Here is a 25,972-nt window from a genome sequence, read left to right on the forward strand (position 1 = left end):
CACTAGGAGCTGCTTTTACTGGTTCTCTCCTCTGGGATTTTAACATCCAACCGTGAATGATAAGTCATCTTTCCCCCACCACCCAAAAAGAAAATCTGAGCACTTAATGCTCACTGGGTGGGGGCAGAATATAATTAATTCATAGTTTTGCCATGCAGGGACCTACCTTGACTCTATCTCTAGGAAATAAATGAAATCCCAGGTGGTAATATGCCTGCTGCTTGAATGCTTTACTTTCTCTGCTTTCTTTGCCTAATCACCCTTGTGACCCTAACATATGACCCCCATATAAGCCCCTGAGGATTCACTAACCTAACAGTGATCTTTAGGTATTCTCTAAAAGCACACGCCAGGTTCCACTTGCTTTCAGAATCTTTTATTGTCACTTTTAAGGCTTATTTATCAAGTGTATGAAATTTTGGCCCTAGTAGCATTATTCTCCTCATACAGTTCTTTTACTCGTCTAGAAATGTTAGTGTATTTTCTGCTTACTTATATATTTTGTTAGAGTTTATCAACCTATGTATATATCTGCCTAGTTGTAAAAGTAGGAATAGGCTCTAGAGATTTTTAAAAAAGGTTGGTGAATTGGGTTGAAAAACTAATTGATAATTATGGGAGTGAAAGCATAAACAAGGTGAAAAATACAATGTTTATTGTTGAAGTTTAGTTTAATTTTTATGGTTAAGTAAAAAAATGTAGATGTAGTTGAATTATTTTGAATAACCAATGTCTGAATATGGGGAGGAGACTAATTTTAATGTGAAATAAATATAATTAATTTCCAGGCTGTACACATATATGCAATAATACATGCAGGTACTGATGAATGGGTTTTTAAAAGTATCTAACTCAATTTACTCTTAATCTACTTTAAATTTCCTATTTAGTAGTAAATCTACTTTTCTCTAATGCTAACAGCTACATAAGAGCTGTGAACAAAAGGCTTTGATCCGTTCTCTGTTTTTTTTTTTTAAAGAGTTTGAACTTAAACATGCAAATGTCTGTATCTTTTGTTGCTTATACAATTTGATTTATTCCTAATTGGTGGGGAGTTGCTATGGATGTTGGTGGTTTGGGCTGTAATATGAAAAAAATGGTTACCTAACATGTGCTGTTGTTTTTTAATGTGGGCATACATTTAAAATTCTGTGGCTTTCCCTCTCCTCCCCCAACCTCAAAAAGCAAAATGCATTTAGCTTTGAGCTAAAGAAAGCTGCGGCTGGAGCAAGCATCTCCCAGCTCACACAGGCATTAACATATACGGTCATTGTCTCTGCTGCTTCCCACTGCAGCTTTATATAATAAAACAAGCCGCGTCAAATAGGCTAGGCTGTAATATTAGGTAAAATCTAATTTCAGTTTGGTTATCACATAGCGTTCATTTCCCTAAGGGAGGAGAAAAAATTAAATTTGTAAGCTTAAGATTCCAGCTGAAGTAGTAAGTATGAAAGGCTTTCCTCTGCCTTTTATTATTCACTTTATGAATTAGCCTTAGTTTACTTGTTTCGATCGGTGTCGACATATTTCTGAATACTATTAGCATAGCAATCAGGGCTGTTCTCAGGTTATTGAATAGTGTGTTGACTTCCGAAATAAATAGATATGCAGTGTGAAGGGCGAGCTGTCACTTTAGGAGAGCTTTCCTGATCTAAATTAAAAGGCACTTCTAATTGAAAACTATAATAGCAGGAGGGTTAGAGAGACAATGAAACTGCTTGGTCCCTTTCAAATTTCACGGGATTCTGTTAGTGAATGTAGAAGAAAAAGTAAAATGAAAATATTAAATTACAAATTGCAATTTAAGCAGCAATATTAAATTATACTTAAATAGCCATATTGCTCTGAAGCAATTTTAGATGCTTGATTTAAAGACTCTCAGTGCATTTGAGTTCTCACTATTATATTCTGATTTATCTGTTTTATCAGTTAACATATAATTCTATGTTTACACCAGCAAATGTGTCTTTATCTATGAAATAAGGAATCGGTCCTGAAAGACTTTTCATTTTGCACTTTGTGCTCACTAATTCAGTGTTGCATTAGTTTTTGTGTATCTTTTATCATACCTGAGGGTATATATCAGGGATAGGGAACCTCAAAGTCAGGGCAATTTTATAAAATCTGAGGCAATCATTCATGAGTTGTCTAAGTGAAAGAGTTTCAGAAATTAATAACAGCAAATCAATTATAAATTTAAGTAATCGGTAAAATTATTAGCTATTTCAGTTTCATGACTAGCTTACCAACTGTCTGAGTCTATATATTTTGGTTCTTTAAGGGTTAACAATTGAGGCCTGTCTATAGCTCATTTCTATAGTAACAGCAAGACTGAGACTTTTTATGGGCACCTAATAATTAGAAAGTGCTAGAAGGTATAACAATATAATGAATCAAAACTGATAGACTTGTGGGTTTCCATAGAAACATGTATAATTATGATAATCGGTCCCTGGCGTACCCTCAGAATCGTATACATTCAGTTAAATGCAATAAACATTAGGCACTATTTAGTGAGCTGTGATGCAGATTAACAGTGTGAGATACAGGGAAGCTATGAATAAAATTGCTGTACAGTTTATCTCAAACTAATTTCCCAGATTGCTTTAATAGATGTAGTGTGTGGATGTGAGAAATTGGAAGTGTATTTTTGTTAGTGGTAAAGCTAACAAAGATAATATTTCATAAAGTGGAGGACTGATTGTTAATTTCACTACAGATCAAAATGGGCCATGGCACATTATTCAGTGTGGAATCCCAGAGCCCTGGGAGTAAATGGCAGATTGGGCCTCCCTTTGCTGATTTATTTTAAAAGTAAATTATAAATCTTTTTATGGTTGTCCATTTTTCTTTAACCTTTTCTTGCCCCTCTTCTACCTCCCCATTTTAGGCATAATTTTCACGGACTTGTTATGGGGAAGGAATCACGTGCTTGTTCTCCCTGACTCTGGTCTGGGAAAAGGCAATGGTTCCTTCTGGCTCCTTTGCACATCTAGTATTTATTTTACCCTCAGCTCGTAGATTTCAGATGTACTGGGCTTGAGCATCTGCAAAGGCCTAGGAAACAGCCAGAATTTCATTGTAAGGTGGGGCAAAAAATTGGGTGTCTGCATGTATATGTGTGTATGGGGGGAAGGAGATATTGTCGGGGAGGCAGTGTCAGTGTTACAGGATGTTAGATATTATTTTATTGGATTTTTCCTGTTTCCTTACTGAGGAGGTAACATATCAAGTTGGAAGATGTCAGTCTGTTCTCCGGGGCGCGGGTGGGGGCGGGAGGAAGATTAGGGGGCCAGGATAAGGTGATGTGGGGTTGGAGTTACATGAGATAAGAGATAGAGCAAGGGGAGGAGAAGCTTCTAAGCTTGTGTATGGAGTGTGTGTGTGTGTGTTTGTGTATGTGTGCGCGCACACGCACACTTATAGGTCTGAATTATCTATCAATACTACCCTCCTCTGCCAATGCCCATGATAACCTCTCAAGCACATTTCACAAGAGAAGCGTGAGTCTCCCCTGAAGCGGGTGGGATGAGAACTGAGACATGCACGTGTGAGATCTGAGAGCCCTTAGCGATCGAGAATGTCAAGCTTCAGGATGAAATTACACAAATGTGCTGCATTATCTCTTGTACTATCTTTAAAAAGTAAAATAAATAAAAGCTTTTGGGGGAGGAATGTTTTTCCTCACCAGCTTCAGAGCTGCTCTTAGGCCTGACAGTTGAGCTGGGCAGGCCTTTCCTTCGACTCCGCGCTGCCTCGATATTCGGATATTCGGCACAGGGGGCCTTTTAGAGTCACAAGGCGATGTACATCAAGCCTTTCTTCTCTCCTTCATGATTGTGTTACTTTCTAATACTATAATGGTGTTCTACAAAAGATTCTAGTTCCTGCCTGGCAGGAGTTGAAGTGCTGGGGGTGTGGGGGAGGGAGGTTGGCCATGTTCTCTCTACAAGCAGAACTTCTCACTCCCTGTTTCTAGTCTCCCGTTTTCCAAAGACCCATAGCTAAGGGGAGCACGCTCATAGGTTTTCATTTTGAATGACAACACAAATCTATTAAGAATTTTTTTCAGGAAATGTTTTTCATTCCTCCCTGTTTCTCTGCCTCTGTCTCTCTTTCTCTTACCTATGGCAAAAAATTACATTAATAGGATGGTAAATAAAAACATGATAGACAGCATTTCTTCTTTTAAGCTTATTTCACATGGTTTATCTAATATTTTGATCAAACTTCAGCGTTCTTTTTCCCTCATAATTCATTCCAGTGACATTTGGCATATAGCATTTACCCTAGCATTTATGATATTATTCCACAATGTCTAAACATTTTTATAGCTTGTTTTATATACACATATGTGACTATGTTAATGAATTATTCAACAAATAGACGGCAAGGATCCACTTAACAAGCACATACACATATTTGCACATAACACACCTATACATTTATAACATTATATTTGCAGGTATGTACATGCATGCATGACAACTCAATTTCAGGTTATTGTATTTCACAAGACTCCTGCAGTACTTGTTATGGTAAATTATGAATATATGTAATTAGGCAATATATGGTTGTAGTATTTTATCTCCACAAAGAGCACTAATTTCTCTGGACAAAAATGAGGAATGATGCTTTTCTGCCATCTCAAGACATGCTCATGCATATATATTGGTTGAATAAGAAGCTTATTACTAAATGTTTCACAAATATTGATTAAATGTTGATTATGTTCAAGGCACTATTAATTTTGTATGGAGCTGTAAACGCATATATCAGGATAACTATTCATGTACATATTATTTACAAATAGTTGGGTGTGTTGTTGTCGACTATTTTAGTAAGAAATGCTTGAAACAGCTTTAAATGAAACAAATTTATAAGCCATTTATTCTTTATTTCAACAAATATCTCTTGAGCGCTCACAACGTGATAGGCATATTTTTCAGTGGTGAAGATTCAGCATTGAACAAAGTTCCTGACCTCTTGTAGCTAGTGTTCTAATGGCAGAAAGTAGAGAACAAACAAGTAAATATGTATCAAGTGATGATTAACAGGGTGAAGTACGGGAAAAACATGGATAAACAAAGGGAATGCTTTGAACTTGATAATGCAGAAAATTAAGAAATGCCCAAGTCTTAAAGTGTGTTTTAAAAAAGGAAAGAAAAAAGCTAACATGTGTTGAATATCTAGCAGATACCTGGTGTTGTGCTATGCTTTTCCCCACGCTTAGTGTATCATTTACTACTTATATCTGCCCTGAAAGGTGGACAGGCATTACCATTTTTATTTCACAAGGAAAGAAGCTGAAATTCAGAGCTGTAAGCCCCAGCAAGACCACACAGTTGCTATGCTTGGATTTAAACCCAGCTCTCCTAGTTCTAAAGCCCATGGCTCTTAGCAGCATTGCGCCTCTATATATTAGGAACAAAGAATAATAAGCATCGTCAGTACTGCACAGAAATATAACCAGCTTTTTTTTTTTTCCTTCTACAGCTCAAGAATCCTGTTTCTCTGACAGAGGAAAGGAACAACTTGACTGGACACATCCTAACCCAACCATACGCTGTGTTACTTCCTCCACTGTGCCACACACAGCTATTATTCTAAGCTTTCTTATTCAAACCCTTAAGGATTTGTAAGGTAGAAACTCTTCCACATGGCTGAATCTCTGCTGCTTATTTTTAGTTGAGTACTGTTGCTGTGAGGATTCTTCTATACTTTCTCTTTCACTGAATCTTTTGCCTTTAAAATGAAATTGTTTCTGTTCTATAAAACCTACAAAGACTTTAGAATGTTGTCCTTTGAAGATTCTAGTTTAATTATTTTGACTGAATTTTTAAATGATTCTGATGGAAGAAAAGGAGTTTGATTTGGTTGAATGGTCGGTATTAGAAATATTGTCCAGTAGGATTTCTACAGGGAAGACCCCAGACTTTGTCTGTTCTTCAGGTATTTGGAAAGAAGAGGCGATAGTCTTATGCAGCATTATAGATAGAGCAGCATTTTTCTTTCAAATGGGAAGATATATGTGAATTTAAAATGGAAAAAGCAATTATACTATATACATTCTGCACATACCTATATTTGCACACAGTAATCCTCATCACTGGGGCTTAAATCAATACTGAAGACCATTTGATCATATTGTTCAATTTAACTAGTATTTTTTTGTTTACTTGATTAAAAATTATTCATTGGCTTAATCACAAAGTGCAATAAAAGGTAGAAATTGTATACTACACATTTACAGGAACACAAGCACATTCCCTTCCTTGGGGTTTTTATCTAATGAACACTAATGACCAGTTTGATGATACAGTTAAAATTAACTAATATTTTGATAGATTTGATTAAATAAATTGTTTAGCTTTGTGTCCTGATCTCCCAGATGCTTTTGAAAAGAGTAAACCTCTCTGTAAGAGTAAGCCTCTCTCTCTGTTTTCCTCTCAGAAAAACATTCTTAACATGCTTTCTCATTTAAGTTTCTCATTTTAGTTTTAATTCCTTTCTAAATGAGGAAGCAAAAGAAATAGTAAGGGCATTTTGCTTTTGATTTCCTCTATTGTTTTATGAAAGCCCACTTGTCTTGTGTCTATTTATTTTTTCCATTTACAGAACTTGGAAAGAGAAAGTGACTTCAGACAGTTGCTGTGAGTAGTAATTAATTCCAGTGATCAGTGTGAGCTTGCGTATGGGCATTTATGAAATGATGTTAGATTATGAAATGCCAAGTGCCCCTCCTATTCTCGATGTGAACTTAGTGAGTGCTGTTGTACAGGAGAAAGGGGCTAATACAGACCTTTCTTTTTGGGCCAAGGGTGGCTGCTCTGCACCAAAGTTGCTATTTTTTTAGTTGTTGTTTAGCAAGTCCTACTGTTAAAAACTCAGTCAATGGCAGCCAGGCAGGTGTAGCATTGTTGGCATTGAGTTAGATCCAAGCACCAATTGAATCTCTTGGTTCTCTGATTGAAGACTAGATACGCCTATCACATACTGCTCCCAATCACATACACACAACCCTCAATGTACAACAACCTATTATTAAAAAAGTGTTAGAAAATGATCATTTACATAACTCAAATATCCTATAGTATATTGGCTAAATGATTGTATAGCTATTCAGTAGAATGTTATTTAGCCATTAACAGACATGTTATAGGAACATAATTGATGACTTGGTCAAATATACATTACGTATTGTTAAATTAAGAGTAGGTTAAGGCTGGGTACAGTGGCTCACGCCTGTAATCCCAGCACTTTGGGAGACTGAGGCAGGTGGATCACGAGGTCAGGAAATTGAGGCCATCCTGGCCAACATGGTGAAATCCCGTCTCTACTAAAAATACAAAAATTAGCCAGGCATGGTGGCACATGCCTGTAATCCCAGCTACTCGGGAGGCTGAGGCAGGAGATTCGCTTGAACCAGGGAGTCAGAGGTTGCAGTGAGCTGAGATTGCACCACTGCACTCCAGCCTGGTGACAGAGCGAGACTCCATCTCAAAAAAAAAAAAAAAAAAGTCTGGACCAAAATACCCAAATATATGGATAGTAGAATTATTAGTAATTTTTCTTTTTAAAAGCTTTTCTCACATTTTCTAGTTTTCCTACAATAACTACCTACCCATTCTGTGATAAAATTGAGTTTTAAAAACAATCAAAATGTTTTCTAAGTTTTTATATTAAGTTTGCACGTACATATACATACATGTGTAAGAAAAAAAGGTGAAATGCCAACAAAGTCATCTCTGGACTGTGAGATTATTATTGATTTCTTTTTGCTTCATCCTTTTCTGTAAGGTCTTAATTTTCTCCAATGTGAAAATATGACTTTTGTAATTAAAAAAAAACAATGCTTACAAAAGTAGAAAGAAAATACTATATATTCTAATAGTCAGTGTAAACAGTTTGTTCCAATAAGATCAGGATATGATGACTGGCCTAAAATATCCTAATAGAAGAGCCTATGATACTCATGCATTAAAACATGCATTACAATAAGACAACTCTGTACAGTGTCCTCATCCTTTTAGCAGTTGTGTTTGTATGAATACATATTATTCCTCATTAAAAAAACAGTGGCATAGTAACTTCATTTTCTTTAACACTGTCAGTACTCTCTTTTTCCCTTCTGTGGGAGGCTCTGGCTCTTTTTTTTTTTTTTTGCATGTGCCTTTATTTCTCTTTCCCCTTTGTTATTACCATTGGTCACTTGGACTTGGCAGGAGTTTGTTTCTAAGCATAGCTGCTGATATGAGATACGGTTACTAATTTGAAGCACTACCTTATCCAAACTGAAAACTCTAGTTTCTCTTTTGTGTTATGGAAAGGTTATATGAAAATCACTCCCCTTCAACACAAAAAAAGTGAAAATTTAAAATTAGCAGACAGTGCCAATGGAAAAATGGAGAAAGAAAAATGGGCCCAATTTTAAAGAGTTTGAGCAAGCCAAAGAATAATGATTCATTGACAAATCCTTGTATTCTGAATGCGGTAAGATCATTAGTCATTTTTTGCTTTCTTCTGAGTTGGGACATACTCTTTGTGTAATTTTTTTAATGTGGTCTCAAAATAATTGTTTTTTTAAAAAATCAGGTAATTAATTAGTTTTTGAACCAGCAATTGTTTTGGTATTTGGACCCCTTTCCTCAATCACTGAAAAAAACAAACAAACAACAACAACAACAAAAAGAAGAATAGAGCACTTGAGAGAAAAGAACTGCCAAATTTGATAGTAGTTACAGAAAACAACTAAATGAGCACCCTTGTAGACTATTAGTGTAAACACACACAAAAAAATTTCTTCTAAAATCTATGTGCATGTCTATCTTTCTAAAAAAAACTTCATTTTTTCCCTGTTTACACCTTGCAAAAAAACTAGTATTTTTGCATTTCCCTTTTTTCACTGTAACTTCTGACTAAAGTCATTATATAGAAGAAAATGAGTCCAAAGAGGAAGTTAATGCCAAAAGCCATAGAAAAACCATCACTTCTCTCAGCTTTTCAACTTATTTTTGTGACTATAGTTCTTACAGTCAGACCAGAGCCCATGCTCACTTAACAGAATCAAGATAGCAAACTATACTATATTTACTTTCCTTGAAGTATGGTAATTATTACTATTGTCTTGTTCAATAATTAACAATTGGTGGCTATAAGCTAACTTTCTGTATCCTCCTACTCTGTGACTGCAGAGGTGTGGAGAGTATGTTATTTGGTGGACAGCTCTTATTTTAACCCAAAGGCATTATTACCCTGAGGAGGGGTATCCAATAGAGACATAATGAAACATAGACTTCTGTTTTACAAAGTTCTTTATGTATTTATTTAAAAATTTGTTTTGCATATTGACTAAATGTATAAACTGCTTGAAAAAATTTATTTCTCTAAATTAGTTGTCCCAAATTAACATATTTGTACTTTCAATTACTTGTCCCAATTTGAACAATTGTTTTCTCCTTTCCATTCTTCAGATTTCTCTCAGTCTATAATCCCTTTTATCTGGGAAGTAAGGTCTAGTGTCACTTCTTTAATAAAGACAAGTAACACAAAGCTACTGCCACTACCGCTGCTACTGTTAATAACCATGACAATAATAATAATAATAATAATAATGATTATAATGTGCCAGGCATCAATCTAAGAGCTTAAACAAATACAGTTAGTGGCCAGGCATGGTTACTCACATCTGTAATCCTAGCACTTTGGTAGGCTGAGGTGGGAGGATTATGAGCCCAGGAGTTTAAGGCTGCAGTGAGCTATGATACAGCCACTGCAACTCAGCTTGGGAGACAGAGTGAGACCCTGTCTCCAAAAATAAATAGATAGATAGATAGATAGATAGATAGATAGATACAGTCATTCAGTCCTCACATCAAGCCTATAATATAGGTCCTATTATTATTTCTCTCATGGATAACCTCTGCTAGGGCAGTATGAAAGGGACATGTGGGGTCAGAACCCTTTTACAGAGTCCCTACTGGGGCACTGCCTCGTGGAGTTGTGAGAAGAGGGCCACCGTCCTCTAGACCCCAGAATTGTAGATCCACAGACAGCTTGCACTATGTACCTAGAAAAGCCGCAGACACTCAAGCCAGCCCATGAAAACAGTAAGAGTGGTGCTGTACCTGCAAAGCCACGGGGGCAGAGCTGCATGGGAGCCCACCTTTTGCAGCATGACCTGGATGTGAGACATGGAGTCAAAGGAGGTCATTTTAGAGCTTTAAGATTTAATGACTGCCCTACTGTGTTTTGGATTTGCACGAGGCCTGTAGACTCTTTGCGTTGGCCGATTTCTCCCATCTAGAACAGAAACATTTACCCAATGCTTGTACCCCCATTGTATACAGGAAGTAACGAACTTGCTTTTGATTTTACAGGCTTATAGGCGGAAGGGACTTGCCTTGTCTCAGATGAGACTTTGGACCGTGAACTTTTGAGTTAATGCTGAAATGAGTTAAAACTTTGGGGGACTGTTGAGAAGGCATGATAGGTTTTGTAATGTGAGGACATGGGATTTGGGAGGGGCCAAGGGCAGAATGATATGGTTTGGCTGTGTCTCCCCCCAGATCTCATCTTGAATTCCCAAGTGTTGTGGGAGAGACCGGCAAGAGGTAATTGAATCCTGCAGATGGGTCCCTCCCATGCTGTTCTTGTGATAGTGAATAAGTCTCAAGAGATCTGATTGTTTTATAAATGAGAGTTCCCATGCACATGCTCTCTTACCTGCTGCCATGTAAGAAGTCCCTTTGCTCTTCCTTCATCTTCCACCATGATTGCGAGGCCTCCCCCACCATGTGGAATTGTGAGTCCATTAAACCTCTTTCCTTTATAAATTACCCAGTCTCAAGTATGTCTTTATTAGAAGCATGAGACCAGACTAATACACACTCCCAAGCTTGGCCATCGTTTTCTAAGCTCCCACAATTGTACAGAGTGGCTGGGTGAGTAGAAGCTTCCAGAACCTGGCATTTACGGTAACAAAAAACATACAAAAACTCTCTTCAAAAAACACTTAATTTAGACTTGTAGAGAAAGCAGGACGTTAATCTAAATTATTTTGCTTCTAAGGTAGTTTTTATTTTAGGAGCATTATTGCTCTTCCTTGACATTGGGCCTTCAGTGGAACATCTATATCCTCCTTAATGGATTTCCTTATGTCTGAAAGCTCCTGAGTATCTTATGTAAATTGTTCATGGCATTCTAAAAAACCAAATTTATGAACCTTCTTATTCCATTGTTCTCTTAATACTAGAGGTAGTTATTTGTCCCTTGCATTTACATAATTAAGAAAAAAATCATTTAAAGGAAACTCCGTCATAAGCCTATTCCTAGTGATCAGAGATCTCCATTTCTAAATCCAATTACCTAGAATCTCAACTATCTATCTTAAGTGGAGTAGAATTGTTTGGTTGAGACATCGTGCCACAAGCCCCTGTGATAAAGTATGCAGTAGTTTGAAGAGCAGTAAACAATAGATACCCTCATAAAGACAAGTGAAGTAACATGTATGTTACACTTGATCATTTGCAGGACTTTGCTTTAGGTAATTGATATAGGTAGCAGGAGCTGAAGTTTCATGTGTGCATGCACATTTGCACATGTATGAGTATTTTGCTATAGCAAAAGAAGTCCCCCAAGTAGGTCACATTTTGATTGATATCATAAGAAGGACAGATATAAATTCCCTGGACATAAGTATAGCCACTCTTCAGTAGATGTGCTGGCAGTTCCTCCATCTAAGGGTGGATGAAAATAAGACTTTTTGCATTAGGGGTTTTAAAAAATGCCAGCAAATCTGAAATGTGTTTGATAAAGGAAAATAGTCAGGGCTCTGGATCCACGAGATGGCATGTGCCTGAGCTAGACTTGACTTTACCTTCTGAGGCTACCTTCTTGCCCCAAAGGGGGCTGAGCAAAACAAAGAGAAAGATGGGTGTCAGCCTCACACCATGTTCTAGGCTCACTTCTAGAGGCCAGTTGTCAAGCTGCCACCAGTTAGTAGTAATGCCCCAAATGTCCTCTTGTTTAGCAACAAGTTAGTGGCAGAGATTTGAACATAGGCCTTTCTGATCTTAAAGCTCATATTCAGTAATTCTGTAATAAAGATATAGCAAGTAGGTTTTAATTTGAGGCTTAATTCTGATCAGTTGATCACAACTGCATTTAATACTGTGGTAAGGATTATAAAGCGTCGCTCTCAGGGACAACCTACAGGATAACCTACAGTGTTTGCTTCAGGTTGGGGAGGAGAGACATGAAGCAGTGGGCTGGGCTTCCCATGCTTCTGACTTACAAACCAATTAACCAGATGTTAATTGTTATATTTTATGTTAGCTATGTATAAAAAAAATTTAAACTTCATTTAGAGCAAAGCTGGCTTTTAACAGTTTCTGTAGAAAATGTACTTCTTCTAGATAATTTTGAAAAATAATAACCTAGCTTGATACATATACCTATATTGCACCTGAGGCTTTACTGCTTTTTCTTCTATCAAGGTTTTTCTTCAGAGGAAATTTACTAAAGAAAGAATGTCCCTGATAGATATTTGTATGTTCTGGATAATACTTAGTAATAGGCTGTAAGAGGTATGGTAAGATGAATTCTGTTTAAGAAAACAAAAGCAATGGGAAGACAGTGAGATAACCCATTTCAATTGTGGGAATATTCTGAAACAACTCATATAAAATACAGCAGCTATATGGGGATGGGCAGCTGGATATGTGAATTCTCTTGCAAAAAGAAAAGAGATCATCTTCAACTGCAGAGCTGGGGGTGTGCACATGAAGCTGAATTGAAGAAGACAATGCAATGCAAGTTCTGAAAACAAGCAGTAGGCAGGAAATCACAGGGAAAAAAGACCCTGTAAACAGAATGAAACATAATTCTTTTTTTCTGCCTTAGGAATTATAGATCTCGAAATTAAAATCACTGGTGTTTTTCTCCCTTACTTTAAGTAGTGTTAAATAATGAGAAATTCTCAGTTGTAATACATCCTTAAGCTATTTAGACAGTTTATACGTAAACCGTTTATTGCTTAAATCTCTGTGCTAGATTTGTATAGATATTTGACAGAGGTTCTTTGTAGGTTACAATCAAAACATTATATGTTTGAGTTTACAGTATTATTCTAAATATAATTCAAAACACAAGTAATGAGATAGTACTGAGAAGTGAAAGAAAGGAAAAACATGGAGATAAGGGATGAGGGAGAATTGCAGCCCTCTACCTACCCAACTCCATTCACAAGGAAGAAAAGAAATGGGAAGAAGCAAGAAAGAAAGGAAAGGGGAAAAGATGGAGGGAGAGAGAGAGATTAAAAAAGGAAGGGAGGAAAGAAAGATAGAAAAAATAATATAATAAATTGTTTTCTGTGACTGCTTCTACCAATAGTGTTAAAGCAGAATGTAGAGAGGTCACTGGCATTTGGCTTCTTATGTCAAAAAAGGTTAAGTGCTGTAACAAACATCCCCAGATTCTCAGTGGCATAATGCAGTAAGGATTAATTGCATGCTCAAGTAACAGCCCATGTGGGTTGGGAAGCACTCTTGTGAGCAGGAGACTTAGAGACTTGGGCACTTTTCATCTCTTAGAGCTACATGTTTACTTACTATAAAAAGGAAGCAGCACAGTGAGGATCACAAGCACATCATCCTGGAAGTGGCAAAATCCAGCTCCACCCATGTTCTTTTGGCCCAGTCCTGTGAACCCCTCCTAATCATCAACAGGCTGGACAGTAGAGTTTATGTTCAGGAAATGGAAACAGATTTGATGAGCATCAGGCTAGTCTGTGGCACAGTATGAACACTCTAGTTGAAGGACAGAGGAAGAGGAACTTTGCTTTCTGTAGAAGCTGAAGTTTCTTTAATTAAAACTTTGCAGAACTGAATTCTCATAATAGATGTCTATACTTAATGAGCTAAGATTAGCCACGGCCAAGAAGCTGTTTGGGTTTCTTCCTAGGCTCATTGCTGTTCAGCAGTGTATGACATTCCCCAGAGCATGTTGATGAGCTCCTTTAGGTCAACTTTTTTTCTTACAAATTCCTGGGAAGCCCTCATTGTTCTCTGAGGGCTGGAGAAGCAGGCAGAGTCCAGGTTCATGGGTCCATGTTAACACTTGGGGAAAAGCTGGTCTTCTTGTGGAGATGATATAAAATAGATTAAATAACTTATTTTCTGTTAAGTGCAGTTATTTCAGGTTATTCTGTATTCTATATATAACTGACTTTTTTTTAACTTTTATTTTAAGTTCAGGAGTACCTGTGTATTTTAAGTTACACAGGTAGACGTGTGTCAAGGGGGCATGTTATGCAGATTATTTAATCACCCAGGAATTAAGCTTAGTACCCCTTAGTGATTTTTCCTGATTCTCTTCCTCCTCCCACCCTCCACCCTCTCATAGGCCCCTGTGTGTGTTGTTCCCCTTTATATGAAACTATTTTTTATGCTTAAATTTCATCATTAATTTTTTTTTTTTTGACATCCTACAAAAAAATTTCTATTCTTACACAGGTAGATATATTTGTTCTGGGAAAAATTTTGTTTTTTTTTTTCAAATAATGATACTTAATTCTAAATATTTTAATAATGGTAAAAAAATAAATGTGAACCTTTCATACATCACATCAAAAGTTACACTTTTATATTTATAATTATGCAGAAGAAAAAGAAAATGCAATTACTGGAGTAAATTTAGCTTTTGTATGAAAGAAATCTATGGTAGAACTACAATTATTATAATAGTGTAGTAAATATATGTATTGTAACATGTAGCTGTTTTTCAGTATGATTATTATGGTGTTGTTATTACTAGAACCAATTTGCTATAGTTTAACTAGGCAAAATATTAGTTACTTTATTTTTCATGTAAGTATGGTTTGTTATGGTTTTATGGCAAAACTAGAATGCTATTATAATGAATTTTATTAAGTTGTACTTATAAGGGATAGACAGGGACTTTTAGCTTATTTCCTAGCTCAGCTTTGCACTTATAATATGGCCTAGAGAGTGTTACTTAAATTTGTTTTCCACTGTAAAAAACAGAGATATTCATTTAAAAAATAATAATCTCATTAAAAATATAATCTGAAGTCCAGTCCTAATTAATTGCATTTAGATTCACTTCATGGGTTTACTAAAGTGAAATATTAACCCTCTGCCATTGAGCATATGTTGGATATGTTCTTTCGGTACAAGTGATTTAAGTACTACTAACGAATAGGTTTGCTTTCAACAATTAAATAATGAAAACTGGACCAAGTCTCAGAGGGTTCTTGTCCTCATTCCTCTTTTGCCACAAACTTTTTGCCTAGTCTGGTCTCTCCAAGCTTCAGTTTCTTCCCCTCTCATGTCAGGGATCTGAATTAATCACCTGTTCATGCTGAGTTCATGCTTGTATGCATTCCAAACTAAGACAAAGCTCTTCTTGGTTTTATTTCTGTTACCTGCCACCCATTTCAAGGTACTGCTTTATTACTGGCTATATTCAAGGTCAAATAGCACAACTAAAAATAAAACCATTAAGTATGGTGTAATATATAAAAATCCTCTATTGTTTTAGTTATCCTGGACTTACCAATAACTACATTTCCTTCTGGGAAAGAGTTAGTCACCTTAGACATACATTCACTTTCATTTTGCACTTTAATAAATTGTTACTCTAGAGAAAAATAAATACAAGAGTAGATGACTATAAGGCTAAAAATACCCTATTCTGTCCCCTCAGGAGTTTGGAATCATTAGGGAGATAAAATCAAGATGAAAAGATTAAGATATAAATTATATTACTGAAAATTTTTATTGGGGGAAGTGGTTTGGATTCATGACCTAAAACTTCCTCTTCATTCCCAACCCTAATCTCAGGCAGAGCTGTGAGGTGTCCCTGACTAGGCAGGCACTTCTCATATAGCAGGGAGACGAACAAGAATATTCTGAAGCCTGGCTGCTCTAAACGGGTTAGAAGGACTGTGTCAAGCATGCTTGAGTGCTTGTTTCAAAGACATCAATCAAATAAGTTACTAAAAAGAGTAATGGAGTGAGAATAGAGCAGCCACTGTCTCCCCATTATTTTGGAAGGTCTAAGAAAGGAATAATCAGCCTGAAACAAACTGTAGAAAGAGAAATGGCTTTAAGGTCAGACAACTGAGGTTTGAATTCTATCGTTGTCTCTATTAGCTGTGTGATTTTGGACATGGTACTTAATATCTCTTATTCTCTTTTACAAAATGAAAATAAAAATATTGACTTCCTCACATGTGATAAATACAGCTTTGTATGCAAAAACCTTTTCTTTTTCCTCCTTGGCATCCAAGAATGCTATACTTCCAAGATCCTGTAATTGCATTCTGGCCAATGAAGTATCAGAAGTGAAGTTCACCATTTCCAAGCCTGGCTCATAAAACTTCCTCCACTTTGCTCCCCACTCTTAATTATTTCTTTGTGCTCCAGCAACATCCAAAAGATCTACTGAAGAAAAAAGAAGCCCCAAGGGATGGCAGAACTATTAGGTAGAAAGAACATGGGTTCCTGAATGCTTCAATGGAATTTTAGTTCTTTTATTCTCACTTTTTTGATATATGTTAAATAACAACGTGAGTGAGAAATAATTACTTATTACATTAAAGCCAGTGAGATTTTGGGATTGCTTCTTACAGATATTAATGTATCCTGACTAGTACACCAGGAGTATTCATGGAGATAAATTGGAAAAAAAATTCAGAAAATACTGGGCAGAGTGATACTTGGCCCTCAGAAGGGCTCTATGAGAGTTTCATCTCTTCTTTCTAACTTTCTGCTATCAGCTACTTTTTCAGATTAGCATCAATCATAATAAAAGGCCGAACATAACATAAATAGGGTCAGAAAAAGAAAGAGATTTTATCATAATATTTTGGTTGTTTGCTTGATTAAATAATGATTATGTAGGCAATGACAAAAAAAGAAAAAGAAATAACAGTAACAGCAAGAACAAAGCATCTCAGTATTGTTTCAACCAGGATTCTGTTAAGCAAAACGAATTGTTAGCTATAACTAGTTTTAATATAAAACTAGACAATCCTTTTTTTTTTCTTTTTTTCTTTTTGAGACAGAGTCTCTCTCTGCTGCCAGGATGGAGTGCAGTGGCGTAATCTTGGCTCACTGCAATCTCTGCCTCCTGGGTTCAAGCGATTCTCCTGCCTCAGCCTCCCGAGTAGCTGGGATTACAGGCACGTGCCACCACATCCAGCTACTTCCTTTTTTTTTTTTTTTTTTTTTGTATTTTTAGTAGAGATGGGGTTTCATCAAGTTGGCCAGGATGGTCTCGATCTCTTGACCTCATGATCCGCCCTCCTCGGCTTCCCAAAGTGTTGGGTTTACAGGCATGAGCCACTGCGCCTGGCCAGCAATCATGTTTTTTGAGGTAAAGATAAATTTAAATGCCATTATATGCAATTTATTCATCTTATTCCAATATATTCAGATTTTCTGAAATGCTTCTCATTTATGTTCTTTGAATAAGCCCATACATAAGGTAATAGTACATTTTACTCTGTAACAAAGTGCCTTAAGAGTTATCCAACTTTGTAGTGTGATTCTCATGGATTTTATTGAGTGGAATATGTACCCCCAAAAAAATATTTTTTCTCATAACCCAAAGGTTATTATTTTGTAGAATTTCTATAGGAGTAAAAACAAGCGAGAAAACAATACAATAAAGGTGGATTAGAACTGGGCAGAAATGAGGAAATTGAAACAAATAAATAAGGTAAAAGATAAATTTAAGAGTATAATAAGTATAAGAGACCACAGTCCAATATTATTGTGGTTGATACATAAAACGTAATCAGAAAATAGTATTTAACACTCTTGTTTAAAATTAGAACCATTTCTTTTCCTTTAATGATTTATGTACAAAATCTTAGCTTCGTACAGTAATAAACTAGAATATTCATTACCTACCTAAGAAAAAAGCTTGATGTGCCTTGAAATCAGTGACTTCGTGTCTAGTGATTTTGATGAAAATATGTGTTGAAAGTCTTAGATCACTAAAGATGATGATTTGGGGCTTGGTTGCTCAACCTAGTAAAAGTGTCTACTTGAACAGGGCAACTGGAAATATAGTCTGGGTGCATATTTAAAAAAATTTTTTTGAGTGGGCATGCCATAGACACTATACTTTGAGCTCCTTGAAAACAGGAAGAAAATTGTACTGTTTGCTGCTGTATCTCTAACAATTAATACATAGAGAAAATGCAACTTTTTAAAATAAAATATATAGCTAAAAGAATCTGTAGGACATATTTAAGAGAGTAGTATAATTCAATTTTAATTTTTTTTTTTTTTTTTTGAGACGGTGTCTTGCTGTCGCCCAGGCTGGAGTATAATGGTGCAAGGCTCACTGCAACCTCCGCCTCCCAGGTTCAAGCAATTCTCCTGCCTCAGCCCCCTGAGTAGCTGAGTTTACACAGGCATGCGCAACCACACCCGGCTAATTTTTGTATTTTTAGTAGAGACGGGGTTTCACCATGTTGGCCAGGGTGGTCTTGAACTCCTGACCTCAGGTGATCTGCCTGCCTTGGCCTCCCGAAGTGCTGGGATTACAAGTGTGAGCCAGTGCACCCGGCCTCAATTTTAATTTTTTAAAGTTAATAGCACATTTGTTCAAGGGACCAGTTTCCCTTCAGTGTAGATCGTGATCTGAAGAATTTGGGATGGATGAATGATAGCGAGAAGAATTGGGAAGTCTTCAAGAATTTAGATATCTATATTTAAGGTTTTAGCAAGGTAAAGACAGTGGGAAAACACAAGAGGGTGCAAATTCAGTATGTCTTTGACCTACATTAAATTGAAGATGCATGAGGGAGAAGGAAAAGTGGAGAACATCCTTCATATTTTTAATTTGTACAACTATGTGAGTGTGGTTAGTAATGCCAGAATGGTTAGTAACCAAAATCAGGGAATCTAAGAGGTGAAGCAATTAATTTGGAGAAGGAGGACAAAAATATTACTATCAGCCATGGTATATTCTGTGTAGTTGGAGATGAATGGTAGCAGTTGGGAATATGAGTGAGGAAATTAGGAGAGAGATTAAGAAAAGGTGTTGATTTGGGAATCAACACTAGTCTTCATAGGACTACACCTCATGTGGCTCCTGAGCACTTGAAATAAAGCTAGTTCAAAGTAAGATGTGCTGTAAGGGTAATTTACACTCTGGATTTTGAAGGCTAATCTGAAAGAACACACAAGATGGCTCAATAATTTTTATATTGACTATACATTGAAATGAATATATTTTGTCTATCTTGAGCTAAATAAAATGTATTATTAAGTTTCACTTTTTTCTTTTTCATATTTGTTTTTTAATGTGGTTACTAGAAAATTTTAAATTACATACGTGGTTCACATTACATTTTTATTGAAAAGTGCTGGGCTAATACATTGGCAGAAACAATAATGTATCCTTTTTCAATTCTATTGGATTTTTCCTTTTTTAGTTATTTCAAATATTCTAGATATTATGTTTAAAAACCTGAAAGTACATTTTAGTTAACTGAATAACCACAAAAACACGATACACAATTCACTTTATAGAGTAACAATTGTGTGTTTTGTAACTTTGTAAGGGAGATATAAGTTCTGTGCTGCCCCGGATGTTCCAACAGTGAAAAGATAAGGCTCCATGCTGTAAATACAGCAAATGGAGGATGTGTGAGTGTGTGTGCATGTATACATGTGCTTGCATGTATGTGTTTGTGTGCACATAGACATGAAATCTGCTACCCTCTTCTCATACTTTCTATGTAAAATATTGATTTTGATACCCCAAGTTTGCATGTATTCTTTTTAAGAAAAATGAACCCAAGTTACTAGAGCAAATTTTTCTTCTAGCTTTTAACCAATAGAATGAGGAAGTGATTGTTCAAAGTATATTACAGGGGAAAATTGATCATTTAAAAATGTAAGAGTTAAATTATATAGCATCTATAGCAAATGACAGAAGTGTAATTATTACTTAGTCTATTGGTTTAACTATCTCCTTTAATGTTAAATACATGATAAAGTATTCCAATATTTTTTCTCTTTCTTATCAGAAAAGATGTAGATTGAATGTTACAGCATGGATAAAATTCATTTCATCTCATATAACTTCTTTACAATTTCACTCCAGGTGTCCTTGGCAAAAGCCATTGTTTCACTCTATTGCCAAAACTGCCTTATGTCAAATTATTTCTTGTTCTAATATGTTCTCACTAGCATATAGAATCTCATGGAAGAAAGATTGGAAAGCTACGTATAAGCTTCCTATAATATGATCTTTGGGACAGGAATCATTCTGATCTAATTTCTTTGTTTAAAAAGAAAAATAATTGTTCTTTTTATTCAACATGTAGATTTTCTGTATTGTTGACAAAATGAAGGGACAATTGTAAAATATACAACTAGCAAGAGATATCAAATGGTGACCCAACATTTTCAATAATAGGTTTGATTGTGATAGATTTAAACAAAACCCAACGCAAACCAAATTCATTAAAATTTTTGCCCTTTAGGATTTTAGTATTGAGCTGGTCATGTTAGCAAAGAATTCCCAAACCCGATCGCTGATGTGGTTATCCCTTTAAATATTAGTTATGCATCTAAAACTAACATTATAGATTGTTGTAAAAAGAACAAATACTTGTTCATTTACTTTCAGTTTCAGTGAATTTGTTTTCCAGGGAGATATCATCTATTGATTTTTGTTTATTTTTTAAATTTAAATGAGAGAAATTGGCTATGAACAGATTTGTCATCGCATATCACCCTTTTTTGGCCTGTTTCCTAAATTACAGAAGTTGGAAAAGTGGAAGGAAAATACAGTGTTTATTTTTTGGGAAAATAAGAAATAGTTATGGTTGTTCTATGACACAGACAAGTACCTACGGAATCCCATATTAAAAATACTAACAAGCAATAATTATAGATACATAATATTTAAATATTTATAGGGTATAAGTCATATTTTGTTATATGCATAGAATGCGTAATGATCAAGTCAGAATATCTGGAATATCCATCACCTTGAGTATTTATCATTTCTATGTGTCAGGAACATTTCAATTTCTCTCTTCTAACTACTTTCTAAGTCTTTTGTTTTACCATATTCTCCTCTAGGTTTCAGTTACCCTCTTATCTATTCTGCACTTTTGAAACAGGGAGCATAATAGTAATGAAGAGATAGAGTATTATTTTTCTGGAGTCTTTTATATCCTTTAGTTTCTTAAATTTGTGTATATAAACTAAAGTGATAAGAGGTACTTCTACTCTCAGATGTTGAATCAGTGGAAGGATCAGCAGTATAGTTTCATGGCAATGCTGGAAACAGCTTTGGAAAATTAAACAAACCTTCAGTCTTTTGATGCCTATGCCATCTGAGCTAATTGTGGGTAAGAAATACATTTCAAGATGTAATACACTTGTACTACTGATGTAACTTAGACAAAATATTCCTCTTGATTCCTAAAGAGAGGGAAAATTCCATTCAGATGACCCTCCACAATAGGATAATATAATCTTTTAGAAGGTTACTGTTAGAGAAAATGTTATACAAGATCCTGTGGATTTGTGTTTGCAAAAATAAAAACAAACAACTTCACAGTGTTGTCAACTCAAATTTGCAGCCATTCATTATCCTTTGATGCTTCTTGAGATGGTACCTATAGGTCAGATACATTTCCAGGGCTTAAGGAGTCCATGGTAGATGCTGCTTAGGATCTTCAGCTTGGCACTTCCTCACTCTCTATTGCATGTTTTGAGTACCTGTCAGCTAAAGTCTGACTCACAATTCTTCTCCTCTTTATTCCCAGTCTTAGAGTGTATTTCTCTCCCTTCTATATCATACATGGAGTAGCAACTAATACAGCAGAAGTTACTTTGAGAAGACATGAGAGATGTCCTCTCAGGCAGGAATATATTTATTAGATAGATCATGTCAATGGTGCCATAATCTCAGTTGTGGTAATTGGTAGAATAAGAACTCTTACAAGTTTCAGATAAAGATGGTTTACCCATGATTGCACTGTAAGTAGATATATTTTCTAGTAGATAGGATGGTAAAGTCATGTTATTGCTACTGTGTATTTGTATGGTAAATAACAGATGTATCATAAACCTCTCAACACTTAACACGTTTACAATAACATTCTTGATACTCATTCACCAAGTGCATTCTTCCGTTATTCCTATTTATCTGAGTACATGGTATTCAATTACTCATGTGAGAAACTTAGGAAAAATTGTTTTTACTTCTTTCAAGATCGAATTCGCCAGCAAATCTTCTTGTTTCAATCTGTGAAATATATTTTCAACATAACCACTACCTACTAGTTCTACTGCTACCAACATCCTTGTCCAAGATCTTTTTTTTTTAACTTGATCTCTTGATATACTGTTCAGCCTTTACATTGAAAACCAAAGGTCAGTATTCAAGAGTAAGGTTAAGGCAGAAATAAACCTTCCTTTACAGGGACCTAAAGTCAGCTTTAAGTTATCTCAGACTCGGTTTATATTAAGATGACCTAAGATTGCGAAGGTCCTTAGCCACCTGCTAGAAATAAAGATAAATCTGCTCTGGTGCATAGGAAAATAATTTCAGGTTTTAAATTGTTTCTACTGTTTTTCATAGATGATGATCAGCACCTAATCAAAAATGTTCAGGCAAATGAAGAAACAAAACAACTTGATAAAAATTATAAGAAAAAGGAACATAATAGAAAATGATTCACAGGAGATCCTGATAATGAGATTATCTGACAAAGATTTTAAACTAATTATGCCTAGTATGATCATGGAAATGAAAAAAGTTTGAGAATTTTACATAGAACTGAAAATGATAAGTAAGAAACAAATTAAAACTCTCAAACTGAAAATTTCCTTAATCAAAATTAATTCAGTAGTTGGGAATAAGAGCAGAAGAGATAGTTGAAAAGGGGACTGGAGAACTAGAAGACAGAGCAGAAGAAAACAGTCACAAGGAAACAGAGACGTACAAAAGGATGGAAAGATAAGAAAAAGACAAGAAAGCATAAAAGACAGGATATACAGTAAAAATACATGCAATTGAAGTCTAAAAATAGAGGAAATGTTTTTGAAATAATAACTGGGGATTTTCTAAAGCTGAGGAAAGAAATAAAACACAAATTCAAGAAGCACTGTGAATCCTACTGATCTAAGCTGGATCAACGCAAGGAAAATCACAAGTAGGCACACATAGAAAAACCATTGAAAAAAATGTGAAGACAAATGTGATAAAAACATGCAGAGATGAAAAGACACATTAGTTTGAAAGGAGCCACAATCAGGAAACAGTCCATTTGCCAACATATAAAAAGGAAACTAAAATACAAAGAAATGCTGTCTTTAATGTGCTAGAAGATAATAATTGCCAGCATTAACTTCTATATGCAATGCATATGTCCTTAAAAAATAAAGGTGATATTAAAACCTTTTCAGATGAAGAAAACCTGGGCAAAATTGCCACAAAGATGCAATCAAAAGAGAACTCTTCAGGCACAAGGCAAATAATCTAAGATACAGGAAGAAATAAAAGCCAAAAATAAGAAGTATTTGAGCAATAAAAATAAATATAATGGCATAAAATAATCATAATGTCAACTTTTCTAATAACAAAAAATTTGATTCACTGGAAATATACAATAATATTAAAATAGCATTCAACTAATAATGTGGACTCATATGTACAAAAAATGAACAGAACTACAGATGAAATAGGCATATTGGCAATTATAGAAAGATGTTTTAATACCTTTCTCTCTCGAATAGATAGAATAATCTGAAAAATGTTAATATGACTATAGATTTAAATAACATAATTAACAAAGTTGACCTAAATGACATAGATAGAATATTGCATTAAAAAACTGAAGAACCCATATTTTTTCCAAATGTACATAAAGCTTTTACAAATATTAACCATATCCTGCACTAAACAGTAAATCTTTACATATATCTAACAGTTTAAATTATACTTAATATGATCTCTGATCATGGTGAAATTTAAAAATAAATAATAAGATAACTAGAAAATCCCTACGTTTTGAAAATTTAAACACTTCTATATTGATAATTGGTTAAAAGAGAAAATAGAATGAAAATTTTAAACAGATTTTGAATTATTTCATATAAAAACCAATGAGAAGTAGCTAAAACCTTAAATTTATTAATTAGAAAGAGGAAAGGTTAAAAATCCATAATCTAAGCAGAACTAATGGGGAAACATTTAAGGTTTTTCCACCCGAGGTCAGGACCAAGGGAAGTATGACAGTTACCATCCATCTTTTCAACATTGTAGGGAAGTTTCAGAGAGTTTGAAAAGCGAGGAACGACACTATAGGGTAAAGATTAGAAGCAAAGAAAGAAAACTCTCATCATTTTTAAATGACCTGAATGTTTATGCAAAAAATATTAAAATTTACAAATAGATTATTAAGATTAATAGGTGACTTTACCAAGGTTTCAATTAACAACTAGAAAGTAACATTTAAAAACTTATACAATTTACAGGAGCATCAAAGTACACCAAAAATTTTTAGAATAAATTTAACAAAAATTTTGAAAGAGCTCTGCATAGATAGCTATAAAATATATTCGGAGAAAGTAAAAGAGACCTAAATAGATGAAGGTGTACGTTTATAGACTAGAAGACTTAATGTTAAAAATAGGTAAATTCTCAAATAGGTCCGTAAATTCTATAAAATTCTGATAAAAATGGTAGCTGGTTTTATTTGTGTGTGTGTGTGTGTGTGCGCTCACGCATGCTCATGTATGTCAGTGTCTAAGTTGATAATTTAGTTCTAAAGTTTATATTGGAATGCAATGGCCAAGAATAGTAAAGACACATTTAGAAAAGAAAAGCAGGGTAAAAAAATGATACTCTACTAGACATCAAGACTTACTATAAGAGCTACAGGATTTATGGCACTAAACGTAAAGAAAAGATTGACAAATTTGACTGTGTTAAATTAAGATCTTTTGTTCATCACAAGGCACCAATAAGAGTGAAAATACATGTTCAGAGTGGGAGAAAATATTTGTAGTATATGTAACAAAAAAGGGAAACTTGTACCTTTTAATACATTTGAAGAATATATAAAGAAATCCTCTTTAATTCAATAATAAACAATTCAAATCACTCAATAGAAAAAAAATGGGCAAAGACTTGAGATGAGTAGGCACTTTAATGAAGAGAAGATAACCAAATGGCCAGCAAACATATGCAAAGTGGCCTGACCTGACAGATCATCAAGAAAATGTGAAAATTCACAATGAAACAACATTATAAAACACCACGTAACTAATATTAAGAAAGATAATACTAAATACTACAAAGTAAGGAGCAATAGGATCTCCTATATGCTGATGATGAGAATGCAGATATAAATATAAATTGTATAATTACTTGAAAAATGGAAAATTATTTATGCATTTGAACATATGCTTAACTTATGACCCAGCAATTCGACTTGTAGGCATATAATCAGGAGAAGGGCATGCATATGTGCATAAAGCCATACTAAGTATATATAGCAGCACTATTCACAATTGGGAAAAGGAGAAATCAATCCCAAATGCCACATTGTAATTTATCCATATTATATAGCAATGGAAATAAATGAACACTAGATATATGCAATAATGTGGATGAATCTTAAGAACATTATTGTGAGTTACATAAACGGACACAAAAGATTACATACTCTATGATTTCATTTGCACAAAGTTTACAAAAGGCAATATTATCTGTGACATTAAAGATCAGGAGAGCAATTTCTGATGGTGATGAAGAACAGAATCATGACAGAGATGTGTGAGGAGGGATTCTGTGATGCTGGTGACATTCTAATGTTCTGTGTCTTAACCTTTGTTAAAGAGTTGTCTGCTTTGGGAGAATTCACTGAGGTATACACTGGGGATTTGCTCAGATTTCTATGTTA

General features: G+C 35.0%; 1 long non-coding RNA gene across 3 annotated transcripts in view; it reads left to right on the forward strand.

Moving 5' to 3' along the window:
• The first annotated feature begins 1,300 nt into the window (after positions 1 to 1,300).
• LOC100968459 (uncharacterized) overlaps positions 1,301 to 25,972 on the forward strand; it is a 133,174-nt gene continuing 108,502 nt past the window's right edge. For all 3 annotated transcript variants that reach the window (XR_010112944.1, XR_010112942.1, XR_010112943.1), the window contains exons 1-2: positions 1,301 to 1,441; positions 5,497 to 5,643. This is a non-coding gene — a long non-coding RNA (uncharacterized LOC100968459). The remainder of the gene's footprint in view (positions 1,442 to 5,496; positions 5,644 to 25,972) is intronic.

The sequence above is a fragment of the Pan paniscus genome, chromosome 7, assembly GCF_029289425.2.
Source record: "Pan paniscus chromosome 7, NHGRI_mPanPan1-v2.0_pri, whole genome shotgun sequence".
NCBI classification, from domain to species: domain Eukaryota; kingdom Metazoa; phylum Chordata; class Mammalia; order Primates; family Hominidae; genus Pan; species Pan paniscus.